Source organism: Oryctolagus cuniculus, chromosome 1, assembly GCF_051225735.1.
Source record: "Oryctolagus cuniculus isolate XC-2025 breed Fujian yellow rabbit chromosome 1, ASM5122573v1, whole genome shotgun sequence".
Classification (NCBI taxonomy): Eukaryota; Metazoa; Chordata; class Mammalia; order Lagomorpha; family Leporidae; genus Oryctolagus; species Oryctolagus cuniculus.
The window spans coordinates 151,628,329-151,648,887 of record NC_142867.1 but is presented as its reverse complement, the minus strand read 5'-3'; the positions used below and the strand labels follow the sequence as shown (position 1 = coordinate 151,648,887).

At 41.6% G+C, this 20,559-nt stretch overlaps 1 long non-coding RNA gene across 3 annotated transcripts in view; it reads left to right on the top strand.

Annotated features, from left to right (window-relative positions):
• LOC149128700 (uncharacterized) overlaps positions 1–20,559 on the top strand; it is a 306,251-nt gene that overhangs the window by 255,369 nt on the left and 30,323 nt on the right. Inside the window, exons 3-4 of one of the 3 annotated variants that reach the window (XR_016236624.1) lie at positions 8,026–8,169; positions 9,566–10,233. The exons of the other annotated variants lie outside the window; for them this stretch is intronic. This is a non-coding gene — a long non-coding RNA (uncharacterized LOC149128700). Of the gene's footprint in view, positions 1–8,025; positions 8,170–9,565; positions 10,234–20,559 lie in introns of those variants that run through there. 3 annotated transcript variants of the gene reach the window in all.

Here is a 20,559-nt window from a genome sequence, read left to right as displayed (position 1 = left end):
TGGGCCATCTTCTACTGCTTTCCCAGGCCAAAGCAGAGAGCTGGATCGGAAGAGGAGCAGCCGGGACTAGAACCAGTGCCCATATGGGATGCTGGTGCTTCAGGTCAGGGTGTTAGCCCACAGCGCCACAGTGCCGGCCCCTGGTCAGTTCTTCATTAGGAATGTTTCGATTTCTTCTTAGGGAAACTGTGCTGTTAACTGCCCCCCACCACCTCCTCCCCCCCCAAAACAAACAAACAAACAAACAAACAAAAAAAAAACAACCACACACAGAAAACAAAACTGCAGTACAGGTCCTCTGGGGGCTTTCTGTAGGCCTTTTCTGTCCTGTCTCACCACTTACTCTTCTTTTTAAGGCCCTCTTGCCTCTCATTGAATCTATTTTTGCGGTCAAGAAAGAGAAATATGTGAATAGGAAAGACAGCAGAGATATGAGGTGAAGAAGAAACGAAAGAAGAAAGTTCCAATTAACTCCTTTCCTAACATCAATGGTGAGTGACTTGGAGGTGTGGTCAATGAAGAAAAAAAATGGTCTCCACTGAACCAGCTTCTATCAGCATACGGTCCTCTAGTAAAAGTGGTCTGGGCTCAACCTGCAGGCTTTAAGTTCAGGTGCTCTGTGCCTAGACACGCCAAAGAGTGGGTAGAATGGTGGTGGAGTTACTGTTCATATCCGCTCCATTAAAAGTGAGCGGTTTGCCCACACATGTTCTAGTACATTTTCCTCTGGCCAGTGCTGGAGCTGCTCACCTTCTCTGGCTCAGCAAGAGAGGAGAAACCTTTTGAATGCAGCTGCTTGTCTGGGCTGCACCCGGGGCAGGCCGACATTTATCCATTGCTTTTTGAAGACAGCCTCTTCCCTTCCCTCTGGAGCTCCTTCTTGCCAAAGTGGCTGCTGTCTGGCAACCAGGCAGGCTGGGCTGGTCAAGTTTCAAATGTCACCACGCAAATGGCAGTTCCAAGGACTGAAGTCAAGGATTGAAATGCCAAGCCACAAATGTCCCTCAAATTCATGTTTTCCCAACTAGCCACTTGCCGCAGAAATAAACAGCAATTACGTAAAAGTCACCCCCACACAGTCTCCTTCCTGTGTTCCAGAGCCATCACATGGAGCACTCTGTGATCAAAAGGTGTCTCTGTGTGGCCCACTTAGTATGTTGAAGCATAGAAATGAAAGCAGGGAGGACACATGTGCCACAGGAGCACTAAATCACAATGATCCCGGCTGGTGCTCTGAGTCGCTCTGACAGACACAAGGGGGTTGCTTTTAAAGCTGCTGACGACACGTGGGAAAGGGGAAGAGGACGTCTCTGCTTTAGAAAAGAGACTGAAGGAATCTGGCTGTCTGACTTAGAGGAGTTTTGCATTCAGACTTTGGTTTTTTAGATGGTGCACTAAAAATGAAAAGCAAATGGTGGGGTACTTACCTGAAGACCCCCGATAGAGGCACTTACCCAATAGCGTGTGAATGCGCCAGCAGAGAGGACAGGACACACTTTTTGCAATTTAGGGTGTTGGGGATGGCATTAGTTACTGCAGGGGAGATTTCACCGCAAAGCAATGAGCCAAAGAAAACATAGCTATTTAACCATCACAGGCTGCTGTATTTCAGTCTCCACGCCATGAACAGCAAATGAGTCAAGCTAACTAATGCAGAAGGTTGGACTCGATTTCTTATGAGGAGCCCCAGGAGGATTTCCTTAGTGTCTCTTTGTGCTTACATAACCTAGTTCTTTTTTCCCCCCTTGCTGGTGCAGTTACTCACCTGTCTGAATCTGGAGGGGATCAGGAGGATTGAGAGGATGAACTCTCACCCAGGACAGGGCCACCTTTTGATGGCTTTGAGAGAGAGAAGAGTGAATGTCTTATAGACCTCTGATATCTTTAATATTTGGCCTTTGGAGATGGCTGGTAGCTCAAGTATGAAACTTACACATCAGAACCAAAGAAAAGGAATAAAAACCCACCATGATTCAGCTCTTGAGTTGAGGCAAACAAATCAACAAAAAGAAAATAAATCCATGCTACCTACTCTCCTTGAGTTGTGGTATTGGTAAGCGTCTCTAGGATAATCCACTTTGGGGATTGTTGCTTTACAGCAAAACCTTTCTTTAACTACTAAGTTTGTGGAAGCCCATAGACCTTGAAAAGTGAAAGGTGGGTTGATTAAAGGCAGCAGTTTGGATTTTGACATCCTATGGAGTTGGTAGACTTAGGAAATGAAAACAAATGATTCCCTGTGATGTTTGAATTTCAGATAAACAGTGAAATGATTTTTATTACAGAGTTGTCCAAGATACTGCAGGGGTCATGTTTATACTGAAAATATTCATTTTTCCACTAAAATACTAAAAATACTTATTGTTCACTTGAAAGTTAATTTTAATTAGAGGGTCAGTATTTTCTCTGCAAACTATAGGAATATGCTAAATTTAAGTTGTAAGAGTGCAATGGCTCTTAGATAAACATTTTAGAGGAAATGTGTAGGGTGTACTTGCTTGTTCCTGGGCCACCTGACGCCTGACACCAGGCTGTTCTGCACATAAGGAATGGTTACCCTTTGTCACCCTGGTACCAGTGGGGCTTTGACCATCCCTCCAGGACAGTCTGAGTCTTGGCTGTGACCCCTAAGAAGGTCTGCTGGTAAGCAGCCACTTCTCCTTAGGCTCTTTGGAGACCTCTGGACTGGGAAACAAGACCACCTAGCACTCTAGTAGTGTGCAGTATGTTCTGTGGGAGTGATAAGAACTTAGCATGCCTCATTCCCCTCGTTAACTAAGAATCATCTCCTTTCCCAGAGACCTGAGACAAAGGGAGCTGTATTGAGACTTACTGTTAATTACACCCATGGTCTGTATTTTCTATGCAATCACCAGCCAAACAATGTAACTGAAAATATATCTTCTAGTAGGTTAGGGCAGATACTCAGGCGTACAGGAAAGATTTAGGTACAGGGTGACGTGTAAAGTTGGGCTGCAGAAGAGTTGTTGGATAATGATTTCTGATGAATTTATTTTGTGAAACCCTGAAAGAATTAACCTGTTTTAAATAATTTGATAGGTCTTAAAAGTGAGAAAGAGAAGCTGGAGGCTGGGATGTTTTTGTTCAGTATTTTCTTCATTTGCTAATGCATCTGTTCATTTTCCGAAGAGTCTTCTGAGCACCTGCTGTGAAATAGGCGCATCCTGGGCAGGCAGTTGTGAATGTGACAAAGTCCCTGCCTGTAATTGGCTACCAGAAGTTGGGTGACAGCCTGGCAGAAAGGTATAAGTAGTTGCAGAAAATACAGTATGAAGAATGCTACAAGAGATGTAAAATTAGGTTGTTCTGGAGTAATAGAACAGGGACTAGTAACTGCCTGATGACATGGCGAGGATTTAGAAGGATTCTGGGGCATGGGAGTAAGCATAGTGGCACAGTGAGTTACTTTTCTGCTTGGGATGCCTGTATCCCACACTGAAGTGCCCATTTGAATCTCAGTTACTACATTTAGATCCAGCTCTCTGCTCATGAGCCAGGGAAGTGGCAGATGATGGCTCAAGTACTTGAGTTCCTGCCATCCATGTGGAGACCTGATGGAGTTTCTTACTCCTGGCTTCAGCCTGGCCCAGCTCTGGCTGTTGTGACCATCAGGAGAATGGACAAGCAGATTGAAGAGCTCTCTTGTTCTCTCTCATTCTTTCAAATAAATCTATCTTTTAAAAAAATTAAAGAAGAGAATTTTTGTAAAAGAGAAGGACTCTGGGAAAAAGCAATGACTGAATTGAGTTCTAAATGGGAATAAGCATTTATGTAGACAAAAATTGGAGGAAGGGTGTTCCTGATGAAACATCTTATCAGAAAGACTTGTTCTAAAGGTGTTGAAATGTATGGTGAGGAAGATGGTAGAGAGAAATGAGGGTGGAAAATGAGCCAAGGTTCAGATCTCCAAGGGTTTCTTATAATAGTGAAGAATTTGGATTTAGCCTAAAAGTGGGTAGTCAATAAAAACTTCCGATAACGGGAGCAACATGGGTAGATATGTAGCTTAGTGTCATCACTCTGACTGCAGATTGGAGAAAAAAAGAGATGGGAGATCAGATTTGAGTGAGATGACCAGTTTTGAAGACAATTTCATTCATTCAAAATGGTCATGTGGGTTATCAGAATAAAGTGTTGCAATGGAGAGAGAGATGTATGTAGAGGGACCTTGGTTTGAAGATTTAGAATAGATAGGTCTTTAGTGGCATCATGACTTTGAAGTGTGATGTCTAGGGTGGTGTCTGTAGTTTTTGGAACTGGGGATGCAATGCTGTTCACAGGGGTAGAATGAAGGTTAGGCCAGGATCATGCTGGGAGGTGAGGAAGCTGAGCATTCATTGCATTGCTTCCAAACTTAAGGTAAGTGGGATGGCCTTCTATCTCAATTCAGTCATGTCCAATGTCCACTTTCTGACAACTAAATATGGAATACAGCAAGAGGCTAGCAGTATGAAGATGATGTTAGGTCTTCCCTTGCATGGTAGAATCTTGCAGAAGACTGTGCAGGTCAGGGTATTCTGAGGGAAAAGGACACATATTTAATCTTAATCATTACAAGATGTGGTGACTTAGAGTGGTTTTCCATTGCAGCAAAAATATTCCAACTGACTTCAACAATAAACTTTTTAAAATATTTATTTATATTTATTTGAAAGGCAGAGTTTGAGAGAGAGGGAGATACATATTGGTCTTCCATCTACAGAATCACTCTCCAAATGGCTGCTGTGGCCAAGATTGGGCCAGCCAGGAGTCAGGGGCTTCATTCAGGTACTCCACTGGGTGCAGAGACCAAAGCGCTTGGGCCATCTTCTGCTTTCCCAGGTCCAGGGAGCTGGATCAGAAATGGGACACTAGGTCTTGAAGTGACACCATATGGGATGCTGGCATCGGAGGCTTCAACTTAACCCGTTAATGCCACAATGCTGGCCCCAATAATAATTTTTTAAAGGTCATGTATAACCTGTCCATCTAGCTTGATTGGGGGTATTGTTTGATTTGATTTAGTGGATTAAAGATGTCATTCCATATCCTATTTCTATCTAACAATTGTCTTCCATGATGTCTATATCATTCTAATGTTCACTTTTCATATTTTCAAGAAGCTGCATTCTTCTCTATTTAAGAGCTCTCTTGAGAGCAGGGAAGCTTCCTTCTCCAAAGCTAGACATACACCTCTCCTTTTGCATTTTTGGCTTACTTGGGGGTGGGCCCATCTCTGAACCATTGACTGCAGGTGGGGTTAGGTTGATTGAGCCATGTTTCCTCAATAATACAGGCTACACAGGACTTAAATGGATGCTCAAATAATAATTTGAGAGCTACCAAAAGAAAGGAAAATGCTTTTTGGAGAAAGAAGCACAAATTCTATGAGAGTTCTCTTTTCTATTTGTATGTGCAAGGTGCAGAGAGGGCTCAGAGTAAGGAATGACTGATGTTTCCTTGTGGAAAACAATGAAAGAATTTATAGAGGCAGGGGACTGTAGGGAACCTGTATTAGTCTGTTTGGTCTTCGATAATGAAGATAATATAGACTGGCTGGTTTAAACAACAAATTGGTTTCTCATAGTTCTGGAGGCTGAGAAGTCTAAGATCAGGGTGCCCACTAACTGAGGTTTTGGTAAGGATTCTCTCCTTGCCTTGCAGACTTGATAGACATCAGTTCTCCATGTGTCTTGGTGTGGCCTTTCCTTAGTGTTCAGAGTGAGAGATTACTGTCTTTCTCTTCCTCTTGTTAGAAGGCCACAAGTCCTCGGGGGCTAGAAGTCCAACCTTATACTCTCAATTAGCCTTAATGATCTCCTAGAATCCCTATCTACAAATACAGTCACATTAGGGATTCGGCAGATGAGAATTTTCTTGGTGAATGGTGAGAACACAATTCAGTCTTCAGCTGAGCTGGATTCTGGAGAATGAAAAGGCTTTTTTCTAGGAGGAGAATGAGGGTTTGGGAAATGGGTGAGATCTGCCACAGGGGGATTAAACCAGGACGTGTTAGGTCAGAGATGGTAGTTGAAGTGCATATAATTGGGAATGTATGTAGAGATGCTAGAGTTTAAGTCTGTGTTAGGATCTAAATGAACATGGATGCTTTGCTAAGAAAAAATGAAAAATTTGGTTGGGAAGGGACATACCACAGTGCTGATACTAGCATGAAGAAAATGTCACAAGTTCTATATAGGAAAATCTGGATATGCAGTCAGAAATCATAGCTTGGAGGAAAATTAGCACAGTATTTGTAGTTACTCCGTCATTTTACGACCTGTTGGCTTGTATTCATTAAGCTCTCCAAGTGAGGAGTGGTAAATCCCTCCTGGTGGAAGGAAAAAATGTCCCCACAAACTTTAGTTGGATTTCTGCTTATCTTATAAAGCATTTCTGAATTACTTTCTGTAGAAACTAAGGGAAGGTTTGTGGCTGGAATTCAGTGAAAGAGTTTGCTTTCCGTACAACATAACCATTGTGTGTGACTGGACTGTAGGAAATGAATGGAAGGTTGAGAGAGGAGAGAATTGGAGGTGTTGGGTCAAGAGGGATATTTAAAGCTGTAAAATGTAAGAACTGAGACAACACCATGCAGCTGTCCCTCATGATTTTAGAAAATTAAGCAGTTTAGAGTTCTGGGAAACCTCTACTGCATGAAGATGCTTAGAAAAGTGGGTGCTCTAGTGGCTACCTACTCTATAATAAGTGAAGAGAACTCAACATGGGCAGGCATTTCTCTCATGTATCATGTCAGGGGTGGGGATGGAGGGTGGAGAGTGATGGTTTAACAGTGGTCACGAGTAACCATTGTGCTGGCTTCGGGGTCTCTTATCCCCCATGGCTCTTTATGTCTTGGAAAACTGAGGCAGCACACCACACTCAGTTGTCATTCCCTTGGGCTTTGTCCTTCGGATCTTGTCGGACATTGGCCAACCTTGTGCTTGAAGCTTTCGGATAAGTGGCTATGTTCTGTTTGCCTTCCCTTCTTTGTCCTTGTAGCAGGTTCTTACTGCACTCTGCTTCCTTTGTTCCACTCTGAAAATACATCCTGATTTCTCTCGAACTCTACAGTTTTTTGAGGTTCATATTCACCCTTCCACATTCCTTCTCATAACTCTTTGGCCAACATTACATACATCTGGTTTGTTATTTCTCCCTTCATACCTTCGCTACTTGACCCAGTATAGCAGAAATCTGTATTCTTTGCAGGGACTCACGTAGCATCTTTTTGCATAGACAGCAGCTGTCATTTTGCCAGAATGTTCTTCTTATTCTCCCTAATGGACTTTTGGTACAAAAAGCTCCAACCAATCTTCTCTTCTCTCTTCTCTCTTCTCTCTTCTCTCTTCTCTCTTCTCTCTTCTCTCTTCTCTCTTCTCTTTTCCTTCCTTCCTTCCTTCCTTCCTTCCTTCCTTCCTTCCTCTCTCTCTCTCTTTCTTTCTTTTCTCTTTCTTTCTTTCTTGAAAGTCCTTTTTTGTTTTTTTAAAGATTTTATTTATTTGAAAGTCACAGAGATAGATGGATAGATGAATAGATAGATGGATAAATAGATGATACATCTCCCACCAACTTGTTCACTCCCCAAATGGCCTCAATGGCTGGTGCTGTGCCAGGCAAAAGCCAGGAACTTAGGAGCTTCTTCCAGGTCTCCTACATGGGTGCAGGGGCCTGAACACTTGGGCTATCATCTGCGAATTTCTCAGGCACATTAGTAGGGAGCTGGATAGGAAGTGGAGCAGCCAGAATGTGAACTAGTGCCCCATTTGGGATGCTGGCATTGCAGGTGGCAACTTTATTAACTATGCGACAGCACCAGTCCCAAGAGCACCAGTCTTTGAGTTTAGTATATACTGTTTTTCAGGGGGAAGGGAATCTTGTTTTAGTTTCAATATTTTCAGGGTGGTTGTGGGAGTAGCCTTCATAATCCCTCCTTTGTATGTCATTGGAGTATGGAGTGCTGAACTGGGGACAAGGACAGCTCTGGAGCTCACTGTTTGATCTGCCTTTGTCTTCCTCATACAGAACATGCCATTTATTTCCCTGACTCCTTCCAGACTCAAGACTACCCTCTCATACCATGCCCTGTGAGGCCTGAGAGGTTGCAAGCTAACTTTCCTGGCATCTTGCCAGCTGGCTCCCTGTTGGTATCTACGTGAGGAGGCCCTGGTAAGGGATCAACTGTTGGGAAAAAGGGTCTTTGGGGTCACTTGCAGTGGTGATTGCTGGGATGTGCACATTCTCAGCTTCAGGCAGAACAGCACTGTTCTGGTGGTTCCATACTCAGCTGAGAAGATGCTTCTTCTGTGATCTGAAATTGACCATGCTGGGTAGTAGCAGTTCAGGTGCATGGGCTTGATTCAATGAAGCACTAGCAGCCTCTGGGTCTAAGCACTCTCTCATTTTGCAAATTCACCCCTCTTCTTGTTCTCCTTTTACAAACTTTCAATTCCCTGAATTAAATTCCCTCTATCTGAAATACCTGGAAGGTTTTTGTTTCCTTACTGAATATAGCAAAATACAGCCTGGGTATTAAAAGGTACTGCAGCTTTCCTCCCTTTTGTTTATGGCAGGTTTCATTATCAATGGGAGGAAACTTATACTATAAAAAGTCTGTATGATGGAATGCATTATAATGATGGGCAAATCTTATATACTCTTTGATACCCCATTTCTCTCTTGTGAAATGGTGGCATCAATTTCATAAGGTCATAATGGAAGTCAAATAAGAAATCTGTGTGGAAGTGTTGTGCCCTCAGGTTGATGTCAACCTATTTGATACTATAATCAGTTATATAATTACAGGTTTTTAGTGTTTGAAAACTCAATACATGTAAAGTTACTCTTAATCAAGATGAAGGCAGCAGGCACTTTCTGGTACTGCTCTCATTTGGGTAAATTAGCTGGAATTGCCTCTTTGTTTGGGGACCTCAGTTTCTTTGTCTGTTACTGGGGACCAGAATGCTGACCTGCCTCCTGAATGTGCTGTGTGCATTAATTAACTGCACAGGATTGACTAGCATTCTCAAGATGAGTGTGGAAATGCCAAGTGTTCTCACTGATAATAAAGCAGATACTTTGTTGATGGAGTTGTCATGAGGATTAATGATTTAATTGCCACAGAGTGTTCTGATATTCTTAGATGAAAAGTGCCACATAAATTCAAAGAGGAATATTATTAAATAGCTTCTGCTTTGTTTCCCCAAAGAGCAAGTCCATATAAGGCAATGCTGATGTACACATGCCTGTCTAAATATTTCCCCCTCCTTCTGTGCAGTAGGAATTTAGACATCAGAAATTTAGATATGAGGATCAGGAGGCCTGTAACAGAGTAATTAGGAATTTCTCATTTTCCTTCTGTAGTTGACTCATGGGGTCATTTCCAGATGATGTGTTCAAAAGTTGTCAACAAATAACTGGGAATTAGTGCAAACACTCTTCTACTGATGAGGACAAAATCTGGTCTTTATAATTCTGAAATTCTGACTCTCCATGTATTTGTCATCTTCTATACTCCATTCATACTAGCTTCCTTATTTCTCTTTATATTTTCTTTTTTTTAAAGGATTATTTATTTATTTGAAGACAGAGTGACTGGGAAATGGATGCTGGTTCACTCCCCAAATGGCCTCAACAATCAGGACTGGGCCAGGCTGAAGCCAGGAACCAGGAACTCTGCCTGGATCTCCCTTGTGGGTGGCAGGGGTCTAAACACTTGGGCCAGCATCTGCTGCCTTCCCAACACATTAGCAGGAAGTTGGAATGGAAGCAGATCAGCTAGAACCGAAACTGGTGCTCTGATAAGGGATGTCAGTGTTGTAAGCAGCTGCTTAATCCTTCACCTCAGCACAGTGCTGGTCTCTTTCTTTCTATTCTCCAAGCTCTTTTATTTTGTCTTGTGATCCTTGAATTGTCATTTCTAGTTTTTCAAAGGGCTGGACCCGCTCACTTTTTTCTTGTAAATATCAGATCACACTCTCTCAAGGAGGTCACTCTTTAGCAATCACCTTTTCCCCCAGCTTATATCTTTTCTGTCACACCAACTTTTTGATCATCACTGGTATTTACTAGTAAGTAAATTTATCATATCATTTACTTGTTTAGTTATATATTTTCTATGCGCAACCACTAAAACATAGCTGTGTGGTGATGTATCTTGTGTCTGTTTTTATCTTCTGCTTTTAAAACATGCATATAGGGGTAGTTGAGAAGTGTGTTGAATGTTGAATTATTTATGCTACTTTTGTCTTGACCAAGATTGTCCAACTCCTCAACAGTAAATGAGGTTAATTTTGAAGTATTTTAATAAATGCATGTGGTAAAAAATGGAAACTCCCTGTTGATAAGTTTCTATAAAATTGTGTATCAAAACATATTTAAGAATGATAGAAAATATAGAATCTAGGGTGGGTGTTTGGCTCAGTGGTTAACACTGCTTGGGACAGCCGTATCCCAGCTTCCTGCTAATGAGCACCCTGGGAAGCAACACATGATGGCTCAAGTAATTGAGTCCCTGCCACCAACATGGGACACCCAGATTGAGTCCCCAGCTCCTGGCTTCAGCCTGGCCCAACATTTGACCTTGCTGACATTGGGGAGCGAACCAGCAGTTGGGAGATCTCTGTCTCTATTTCTCTGCTCTACAAGTAAAAATACTTTTTTTAAAAAAGAGGACTTAGAATCTCCAAATATAGGGTTTAAAATTCCTTTACCTAACATAAATAGTTATGTTGTTGACATTTGCTTTTTCTCTGCATTTGATTTTATAATTATACTCTCTGGGACTTGAGAAATGTAAAAATTAAGGTATATTACTATGCTAGGTCAGGGATTAGTCTGCAAACTATGCCAACTGCCTGCTTTTGTGAATCAAGTTAGATTGGGACATAGACCTGTTAATTTGCTCTGGTTTGTAAGGCTGTTTTTGAGTAACAATAGCAGAAATGAACCAGAAAATCCTCAACTATTTATTATCTGGCTCTTTAAAGTTCTCTTATCTCTTAGAACATTGTTTTTCCAACTCTTAGAGGACTAGGCCAAGCTGCTCCGAGTTTCAAATATGTTAGTGTGGTCCAAGGAATTGTTAATTGGCAAGTTCTTTTCTAAGGAGTTTTGTGCTGATTCCTACTATTAGGTACAGAAGGTAACCAGCAAGCAGGGAAATATTCTTTAAGATATTTCACAAGCTAAACTTGGAGAATTTTGCTCCAAAAGAGATTTTTTAAAAATATTTATTTATTTATTTGAAAGGCAGAGTTACAGAGAGGTCGAGGCAGAGAGAGATGTCTTCCATCTGCTGGTTCACTTCTCAGATGGCTGCAATGGCTAGAGCTGAGCTGATCCAAAACTAGGAGCCAGGAGCTTCTTCCAGGTCTTCAATATGGGTACAAGGGCCCAAGGACTTTGGCCATCTTCACCTGCTTTCCTAGGCTATAGCAGAGAGCTCGATTGAAGTGGAACAGCCGGGACTTGAACCGGCGCCAATATGGGGTGGTGGTACTGCAGGCAGCAGCTTTACCTGCTATACTCAGCGCCGGCCCCCGCAAAGGAGTTCTGTTTGAGTAAATGAATACTATGGTTTCTTATGCTTTTTATGACAACTTTTATTTATAGGAGGGAGCTTCTTTTATCAGCATGCAGATTAGAGTGTCTGGTTTTAGATTGGGGAATTTGAAGGAGAGAGGAAAAAAGATGGACTCACATTTAGCATCAAAGCAATTTGTTAATTATAGCAAAAGTTATTTTTGTGGGTCGACTACATAAGCCATGGGTTGGCCAGGTACCTGCTACATGCATTGTCTTATTGAACCAACCTCTGATTCTGAAACTATTAGCAACCTCTGTGTTTCAGGTAAATACTCTTGTGCACAAAGCACTCTAGTAATGTGCTCTGGGTCTCACAGGTGATAAAAGGTGGCCTGGAATTAGAATCTAGGTCTATCGACTCTGGCTTAGGAGAGCAGAAGTTAGAGCAATAGGGGACACGTCCTTCAAACACAGCAAACGCAGAGCTTGCCCAACAAAGAAAATGTTAATCGTCACCCCCTCACTTGTGAGTGACCTCAAGCCAGGGCCTTCCAGCAGTGTGCAGTGTCCAGCGGCCCACTGGAAGTGTGGAAAGCATACCACCTTTCCCATGCTGATCCCCAAATCTCCGATTTGGGGTGAGCAGCTGCTTTGATAGAAGAGAAAGAACCAGAAGAGAGAAGTGCTGTCTCTAGCACTTACCCATTAATTTCAAATGCCTGTAGCAAAGTTAGCTCCCAGCAAGTTTTTAAGGTGAATCACATTTCCTTTGCATTTTCTTTGCAAAGACAGCTTTTGAGAAAAGTCTCCTTTCAAACATTCCATGACTTTGGTCAAAAAGCCAGGAACCTGGTATTAAAGATTTCAGCACTGTCAGAAGCTTCAGCCAATGAGAGTGCTCCTGTCATTCACACCGGGCCTTGCTCAATATTTCTTGTGTTCCTCGCTTTCACCCTGACAGCTTCTGTGCCTCAGGGGAACAGGGGATTTTTCTTTCTCTTTTTATTTCCTCTCCAAAGTGTGTATATTTATGGGGTGACTACTGAGTGGGAGGGGGTGGGAAGAGGTTGGGGAGAATAAAAAGAAAAGAACAAGGGTTGAACAATCTTTGTGGCTTTTTTGTTACTCTTTATGAAACCTTAGATAAAAATATTGGCGATTTGTCCAGCCTTCCCCTCTTCGCTAATATTTAAAAGCATTCAATTAAGATTTTCTAATGTGGCCAATGAGTTAAACTGTCCTATGGTATTAGAAAAATATTACACATATAAATAAAACACGTCAAAGCATTAAAAAGCTATTACACACGCTGAACATAAAATGGCAGAATAGTGATGGATCCCGCCATGCAGGAAACATATTCAAAAATATTATCTTCCTGGTAATGAAATGCCATCCGTTTCATTTTAAGCTAAATACGTTAGACATATCAGTGGAGTCTGTGCTGACACAGCAGTGAGTTGAAATTGAAAATCTGAAATTATATATATGATTGGACACAGTGTTAAAGTAATTTATAGGAAAAACCACGAATGTGCTGGGTCTGCACCTTCTGGTGAACTCATTTTATAGAATCAGATAGAGGAAAACTCTACCATTTCTAATGTGCAGTTAGAATGGCAGCCCGCCAGGGCCCCAATGTATTCAGTTTGAAAAGGGAGAAGAGGGACAGACAGAGATGGGCGCTAGGGGGCTTGGTGGGAGGGGTTGGAGAGTGGGGAGCCAAGGAAGGAGGGGGGTGAGGTTGTGTTGGTGGTGATGGAGGGGGAAGGAGGGTGTGCAGTGGAGACAGTGATAGGAAGCCAGGCCAGGGAGGCTTGCTTCAAATTACAGCAATTCTGCATAACCCATCAAGAAAATGGCGTTCGTTTTCATCGCTCTGACCTAATGGGATACAGCAGCTGTAGGAGCTGTATTAGCTATCAAGTCAAGTGGGAGATAACAGGAAATCCTGCACAGGGGCAGGTTTCAGGGAGACCGAGGCTGGGGGCTGTGGGACATACCTGCTGCGGTGATAGGTGAGCTCCGGTGGAGGCTGTCTGACCCCGAAGGTTCGATGGATCCAGGAAGCGCTGACAGGAAAGGCGGCCCTGGGTGGCCCTCCCAGACCACTGCAATTGCCTGTGTGATGTGTCTCTGCGTACCTCCCTCTCTGACCTACTTTTTTCTGTATCTTTTTTTCTTCTTTTAATGTTCGTATTTGGCCACAGAGTACAGTGAAAAGTGGGGTAAGCCAGGGATGAGGAGAGGAGAGAAACAAGGGTGTGCTTTTGTGTGGAGATGTGTGACGAATTGGTACCCTGATGTGCTTTTCGTCTTTCATTTATATCCATAATCCTGCTTGAAATGTGGATTATTTATTCATATGGGGCTGGTCTCCTCCTGGAACATCAGGGAGCCTGTGCCGTGAATTTTCATCTGGTGGCTGTACGGACTGAGACGGAAGTGGTCTCATTTTTCTAGAAGTGCTGTTTCTAACCTCCTCTGCTTCTTAAAGAGAAGAAAGGGTTGAACATGAAAGCAAGGAGGAAGATGTTTTTCATCCTAGAGTAGACAGCTAACTCTAAGGAAGGAAGCGCAGAGTTCACGGAGCTTTGTTGATACTCTTGAGTGCAGGTTGAGATAAATATCACCACAAACTGGCTATTTTATCCCTCCTCACCAAATAGCTGGGGATTTTAGGAGAGTTAAAAAAAAGATAACAGGATCTAGGATGTGGCATTTTTCCTTCTAAGTACTCGGGGTGGTTTCTATTTATCTTAATACTAGTTGCCAGTTATTGAGGATTGGTTCTATGGGCTTCACATGTCATTCCACAGCATTGTGACCATGGTTCTATTATGTGTCCCATTCTGGTGGTGGGGAAACTGAGGCTGACAGAGTTTAGAGGACCTTCTCCAAGGTTACAGAGACAATAAGTGCCCCAGGTACAAGCTCTAACTCCCTCAAAATCATGGTAAGGCAGCAATTTTCTGTTCCATTTAATAGCAATCATTGTGGGCGAATGGAGGGGTTAAATGACTTGCCCTAGGGTTTTTAGCTCATATGAAAGTGGCCTTCTCTGAACCCTCTACCTAACTCAGCTGGCTCTTGTACTATATGTCTTCATGCTGAAGCAGTTACGTGGATTATAATTTCTCTGTGTACTTATTATTTGCACTAGACACTAAGTTTGTGAACGTAGCGCCTGTGTCTTTTTTGATACATCTCTAGGACTTCGGATGGTGCTTGGCACTTAAGGGTACTCAGCAAAGGTTAGTTGGTTGGATAAATAAATGACTGGTTGGATACATATATTTTCATTGAAAATGGAACTAAAATTGGAAACTTTCAGGCCATTTGTCTCAAGTACCTGTTTTTTCACTTGTTTCTGTTGTGATGGTGTTCTGTTCTAGAAAAGATATCAATATTGACAAAGAGAAGTTCAAAACTGCAGGAAGTCTAAAGAGACATCTAGTGTGCTATTCTGTCCAGTGGTGAGTATTCTGTCATGAAGTTTCTGCTTTGAATCATCCTAAGATGGGGCGTTCACTGTATCACAAAACATCCCATTCCATTGCCTCATAGCAGCATTGTGTAGAGAGAACCAGGTCTCCTTCTGGAACTATCTATCACACTGGTCTTTACTTCTCTGGAGCCCCATGCGTCATGTTTTTCAACACTTAGGTTAGTCCTTCAAATGTGGGAGGACGGTGAGCATGTTTCCCACTTGATTTTCTTTTGCTGGGGTATATATGCTCAATTCTTTCAACCGTTCCTTCCATGAAAATATTTCTGGACCAAATGATATCCTGGTCATCCTGCATGGCCAATTTTCCCTTGAAAATATTTAGCAAATTAATGCGTTGAACACTGTATTACAAATATGATTGCCTCTTTCTAAGATAATGGTTTTTTGAGTCATCTGAACATCTTAGTATGAGGATACTTTAAAAAGCTCATGGAATATGGAATTAAAAGGTGTTTATTTGGGTGCAAAAACATTTGTAATCCATACATAATTTTTTTCATCATTTACACTTGCCAAAAACTTTTTAAAGAGCCTTCATTCAATGCAATTCTGTATTATATGAAATTTCATAGCAGCCAGGCCAGTGTTGAATCTTTAAATTTATGGTAATCTAAACTTTTGTTCAATTCGTTGATTCACTCAACAAATATTTCTTGAGCCAATCCTATCTACAAGCCACTGGGCAAACATTGGTAAAATGAGGAATAAGACACCATTCTTGGTGCTGGCCTGGGACCTGCCAATGTATGAGATAAGATATACACTTCAACAATAATTGTATTCTTCAGTCATAGGATGCTTATTTAGAAGTACTTTGTCACTGTTGAAATTATTATGTATTTTACAGCTGATACAGTGTTATTAAGCAGTTGGTTTTACATCTTTTAAATTATTGATGGTTTAAAAGTTTTTATAACTGAGGGAACATGACAACTGAAATATTAAAACCAGTATAATAGAAACATGTGCCAGGTGAAAGTGTACTACAAAGAAATGATGAGAGTCATCATCTGCTTGGAATGGTGAGAAGTTTCATATAAAAGAAAACAAGTGCTTATAGGCCTGAATGGTGTACTACTCTGGAAAAAGCTTCTAGAGTGAGAGGGCAATATGACTGCCTGACTGTGCAGAGAAGCAGGGCTGTTATTTCCTGTGTGAGCCCTACGAGGAAAACTTGGCCTCACTGTTGAAAAATTTGCTGACAAAGACACCTGCCCCTCTATAGAAAAAACAGATGCTACAGACATTCATAAAGGAAAAATAAAAATGACATATACTTGGGTGTCTAGAAGCAAAATCTGCGAAGATGTTCTGAATCTGTATCTCAAGGCTACACTTGTAATGGAACTGAAAAGAGGGGCAGGCTTTCAAAGAAGATTGGAGGAGTGCATTCCCGGGAGGGGAATGCATGGAGGCTACATAAGGGAGGGTTCAGAAAGAGCACAGGCCACTACAAGCTGTCCAGTTTGAATGGAGCTTGGCATCGTGGCTTAGAAGTGAGGAGGGCAGTGTGGAGCCTGTGGACAAGATCTGAGTGTCCACATCCTTGTCAAGTCTGTGTGTGAGTCCAGAATCATGGAGCTCAGAATCTTGGGTTTTATTCTGGAAGATGTGGTGGTGATGAGCTATCTGATCTTCTCTTAAATCTTGGTGTTCATTTGCTATGAAGAAACACAGGATTATTGATAATGCCCTTTAACAAAAGTCACCATACTATGTGTGGAAATGAGGAAAGCAAAGCTTCATGAAATAATTTTGATTTGAGCTCACACTATTTTCTTAACACACTATTTTCTTAACAGTTTCAGTTTAAGATCTACTTTTGGCTTGAATCTCTTTCCATGATTCCCAATTTCAACGGGATTTTTCCCTTAAATAGCTTCACTTAAAATTGTTTTAGAACAATTGCCTTCTTTCAGTGCATAACTTTTCATTTAAAAATATTTTCATTTCTTATTTAAATTTACAAAGATAACTATTCATTTCTGTGTTCAAATCCAGCGGTGTTTGCTTGTCCAAACTTTCCATCTTCTCAAGAGCTCTTGGGATCTTGAACCTTTCATTCAGCATAACATTCATCTCTCCCAATATTTTCATGTGGAAAATCTATTAAGTGTATTTTTGCATCTCATCCTAATCATTGACCCCACAATTCAAAAAAGAACCAAGGAAAGAACTCTGTAATACTCAACTAAGAGATGTGACTAGAGCTGAACATGGCTGAGAGAGTCAACTGAAAATTGTTCTGCAAGATAACTCTCTGGTCTAGGTCCTCGTGTTGCCACCACCATCATTCCCTCTGTACAGTCTTGACAGCCTCAGTTCCTGTTCTTCCTACAGTTGAGATTTGATAAAATGTGCCCATTTGTCTTTGGTTCTTCTGGAAACCATTGAACAATCCAGGAGACCAGAGGAGATAATATGTCATGGAAAGGCAGAATCCAGTGCCCATCTTAGTTTTGTTTCTCCTCACTCAAAACACCAATATTAGTTCTCCATATGTGATAGACTGAATTGTGTCCCCCCTCAAATGCTTATGTTGAAGCCTCACACTTTGGCTTAGCTGTATTTGGCAATAGGACCTTTAAGGTGGTAGTTAAGGTTAAATGAATTCTTAAGAGTAGGGTCCTAGTTCACTATGATGTCCTTGTAGGAAGAGAAAAAGGGACATCAGGGATGCAAGTACACATGAAAGGCCATGATGTCAGGACATGGTAAGAAGGCAACCATTTATAAGCCAGACAGATTGGCCTCAGGATAAATTGAACCTGCTAACACCTTGATTTTGGACGTTAAACATCCAGAACTGTGAGAAAATAAATTTTTGTTGTCAAAGTCACCCAGTCTCTCTAATACTTTATTGTGGTAACTCTAGTAAATTTAGATCCCATAATGCCATTTAAATGCTAAGTACCACATTTCCTCTTTCTATGAAACTAATCTAGCTTTGAAATAGCTTTTTTTGAGAGAAAAATCACCATTTTTAGAACATACACCATTTTAAAGACACAGCCAAACTGGAAATTTACTCAAATCCTAAAATGACCACTCTGGGATGTTTGAAACATAATGCCTCTGCATTTATGCATACTCCCATGCATATTTAACATTTGAGGCAAGCTTGATTAAGAGAAATGGAGTGCTAGCTGCCTTTCCTTTCTTAGCATCTGATATTTAGTGTGCATTAATTAGAATGGTCTCTTCTAGTTAGCAATTACAATCCAGTTGTTGGGCATCTTGGTAGAATTGTATCTTATAAATCACCTTTGGATGCTCACCCCTTTCTACTCCAAATGACAAGCCTGTGGGAAGACACATGGGTGGCAGGAAATCCTATTCATTCCAGTTTTTCAGAAACACATTTTCTTCGGGAGTTAAAGAACCTTACACATCACTGATCCCTTGGATGTCTGATATTGTACCCTCTAGTTCTCTTTTTCTTTTAGACATATCTCACCAAGGGAGAGTTTTAGGGCCAGATGGTATAGTTTTCCATTACTGCCATAACATATTTCCATAAACTTAGCAGGTTAAAATAATAACAATTATCTCCCAGTTCAGTTAACTCACAGTGTGGCTGGGTTTTCTGCTTTGAATCTTGTAAGGCCAAATGCAAGGTGTCAGCCTGGCTGCTATCCTTTCTAGAAGCTCTGAGAATGAGCCTGCCTTAAAAGTTATTGAATTTAAGTTGCTGTTGCTATTGTTTGCATGTTGAATGTCTTCCAAAAGCCTGTGTTAGAAACCTTGGTCTCCGAGGTGGCACTAATGGAAGTGATGGAAACTTCAGGAGGTAAGGCCAATTGGAAGGTCTTTATACCTTGATGGGGATGTCCTCAAAAGGTAGTTCCAATGAGGAAACAATTATTAAAACTTACATTTAGGCCAAGCCTCTCTGCTTCCTGGTTCACCACATGATCCTTCCTCTGTGTTCTCTCCTTGCCATCCACTACTCCCAACAGAGGCCAAACCTATGGGGTTGCCCAATATTGAACTTGAACCTTCAGAACTGTGAGCTTACTAAGTCTTTTTTTTTTTTTTAATTATTTGCCTCAGGGATTTTATTTTGGTAATGAAATGTTGGCCAGTGCACTTTCGGGTGTAGAACTGATTCCCTGTCCCTCGCTGGCTGCCAGTCTTTGCCTTTGGGGGGTTCCTGCTTTGCAGGTGCTTGCCCTCCAGTAGTTTTAGATCAAGTTCTTCTCAGACTTCAGTCTCTGTGGTTTCCTCTTCTTCTTTCAGCTTGACTAACTCTTCAGTAACCAGCTGGAAAATATCTTTGACTCCTAAGCACTCACTTGATTAGATTGGATCTGCCTGAGAAAATCAAGACACTGTTGCTAACTTTAAAAGTCCATTAGTTGGGCTGGCGCCATGGCACAGTAGGTTGATCCTCCACCTGTGACGTCTGCATCCCAAATGGGCGTGGGTTCTAGTCCCGGCTGCTCCTCTTCCAATCCAGCTCTCTGCTATGGACTGGGAAAGCAGTGTAAGATGGCCCAAGTCCCTGGGCCCCTGCACTTGCTTGGGAGACCGGGAAGAAGCTCTTAGCTCCTGGCTTTGGATTGGCGCAGCTCCAGCAGTTGCAGTCATCTGGGGAGTGAACCAGCGGATGGAAGACCTTTCTCTCTGTCTCCCTCTCTCATTGTCTGTAACTGTACCTCTCAAATAAATTAATAAAATATTAAAAAAAATAAAAATTCATTACTTAATTATATATACAACGTCCTTTCTGGCATATGAAGTGATATATTCAAAAGGATCAGGCATCAACTTTTTGTTGGTGCCTTTATTCTGCCTACCATAATAGGTTTCTAATTTCTAATTTTGCCTAATCTGTCCTTTACCTGGAATTTCAGGAAAGCTATGTAATATGTGTAGAAAATCCTTTGAGGCCATATAGTTGGATGGGAGACATCCATTCATTCAGTGGCTATACACTGGACCCCTACAACGTGTCAGACACTGTTATATCAGTAAACCGTACTGAACAAGGTAGAATACCTGTGCTCTGAGTTTTTATTTTAGTGGCAGGAGAAAGAAAAAACAGGCAAACATGAATACAATTATTTTGAACTCTATGAAAGCAAAAAAGTAATAGTGTGTGAAAGAGAACCACAGAGAGGAGCTTAGGTAGCACAAAGGACTTCTTTGAGGAGGGGATGTTTGAGCTGAGGTGAGGTGAAAAGTAGGAGATAGATCCAGCTTTGCTAAAGTCTGCACTAGAGCTTGTTAGGAACAGGGCAAGGTATGCCAATAAATCATGCTTATTAACTCAATCCTCTCTACTATTCTATATGGTAGACACACTTTCAAATTTTTCATAGCAGACCCTAAAACAACGATTCAGGTGCAAATAATTTATTTGGGAGGTGATCCCAGGAGGTACCATGAGAGTGTGCAAATGAGAGAAGAGAACAAATTGGGGGTGCATTATAATTGTGTGTATATTTGAAAAAAAAAAATAAACCTTTATTTGTTTAAGTCCTAGTATGGTAGTTTTGCTACTGAAAGCTGGACACATC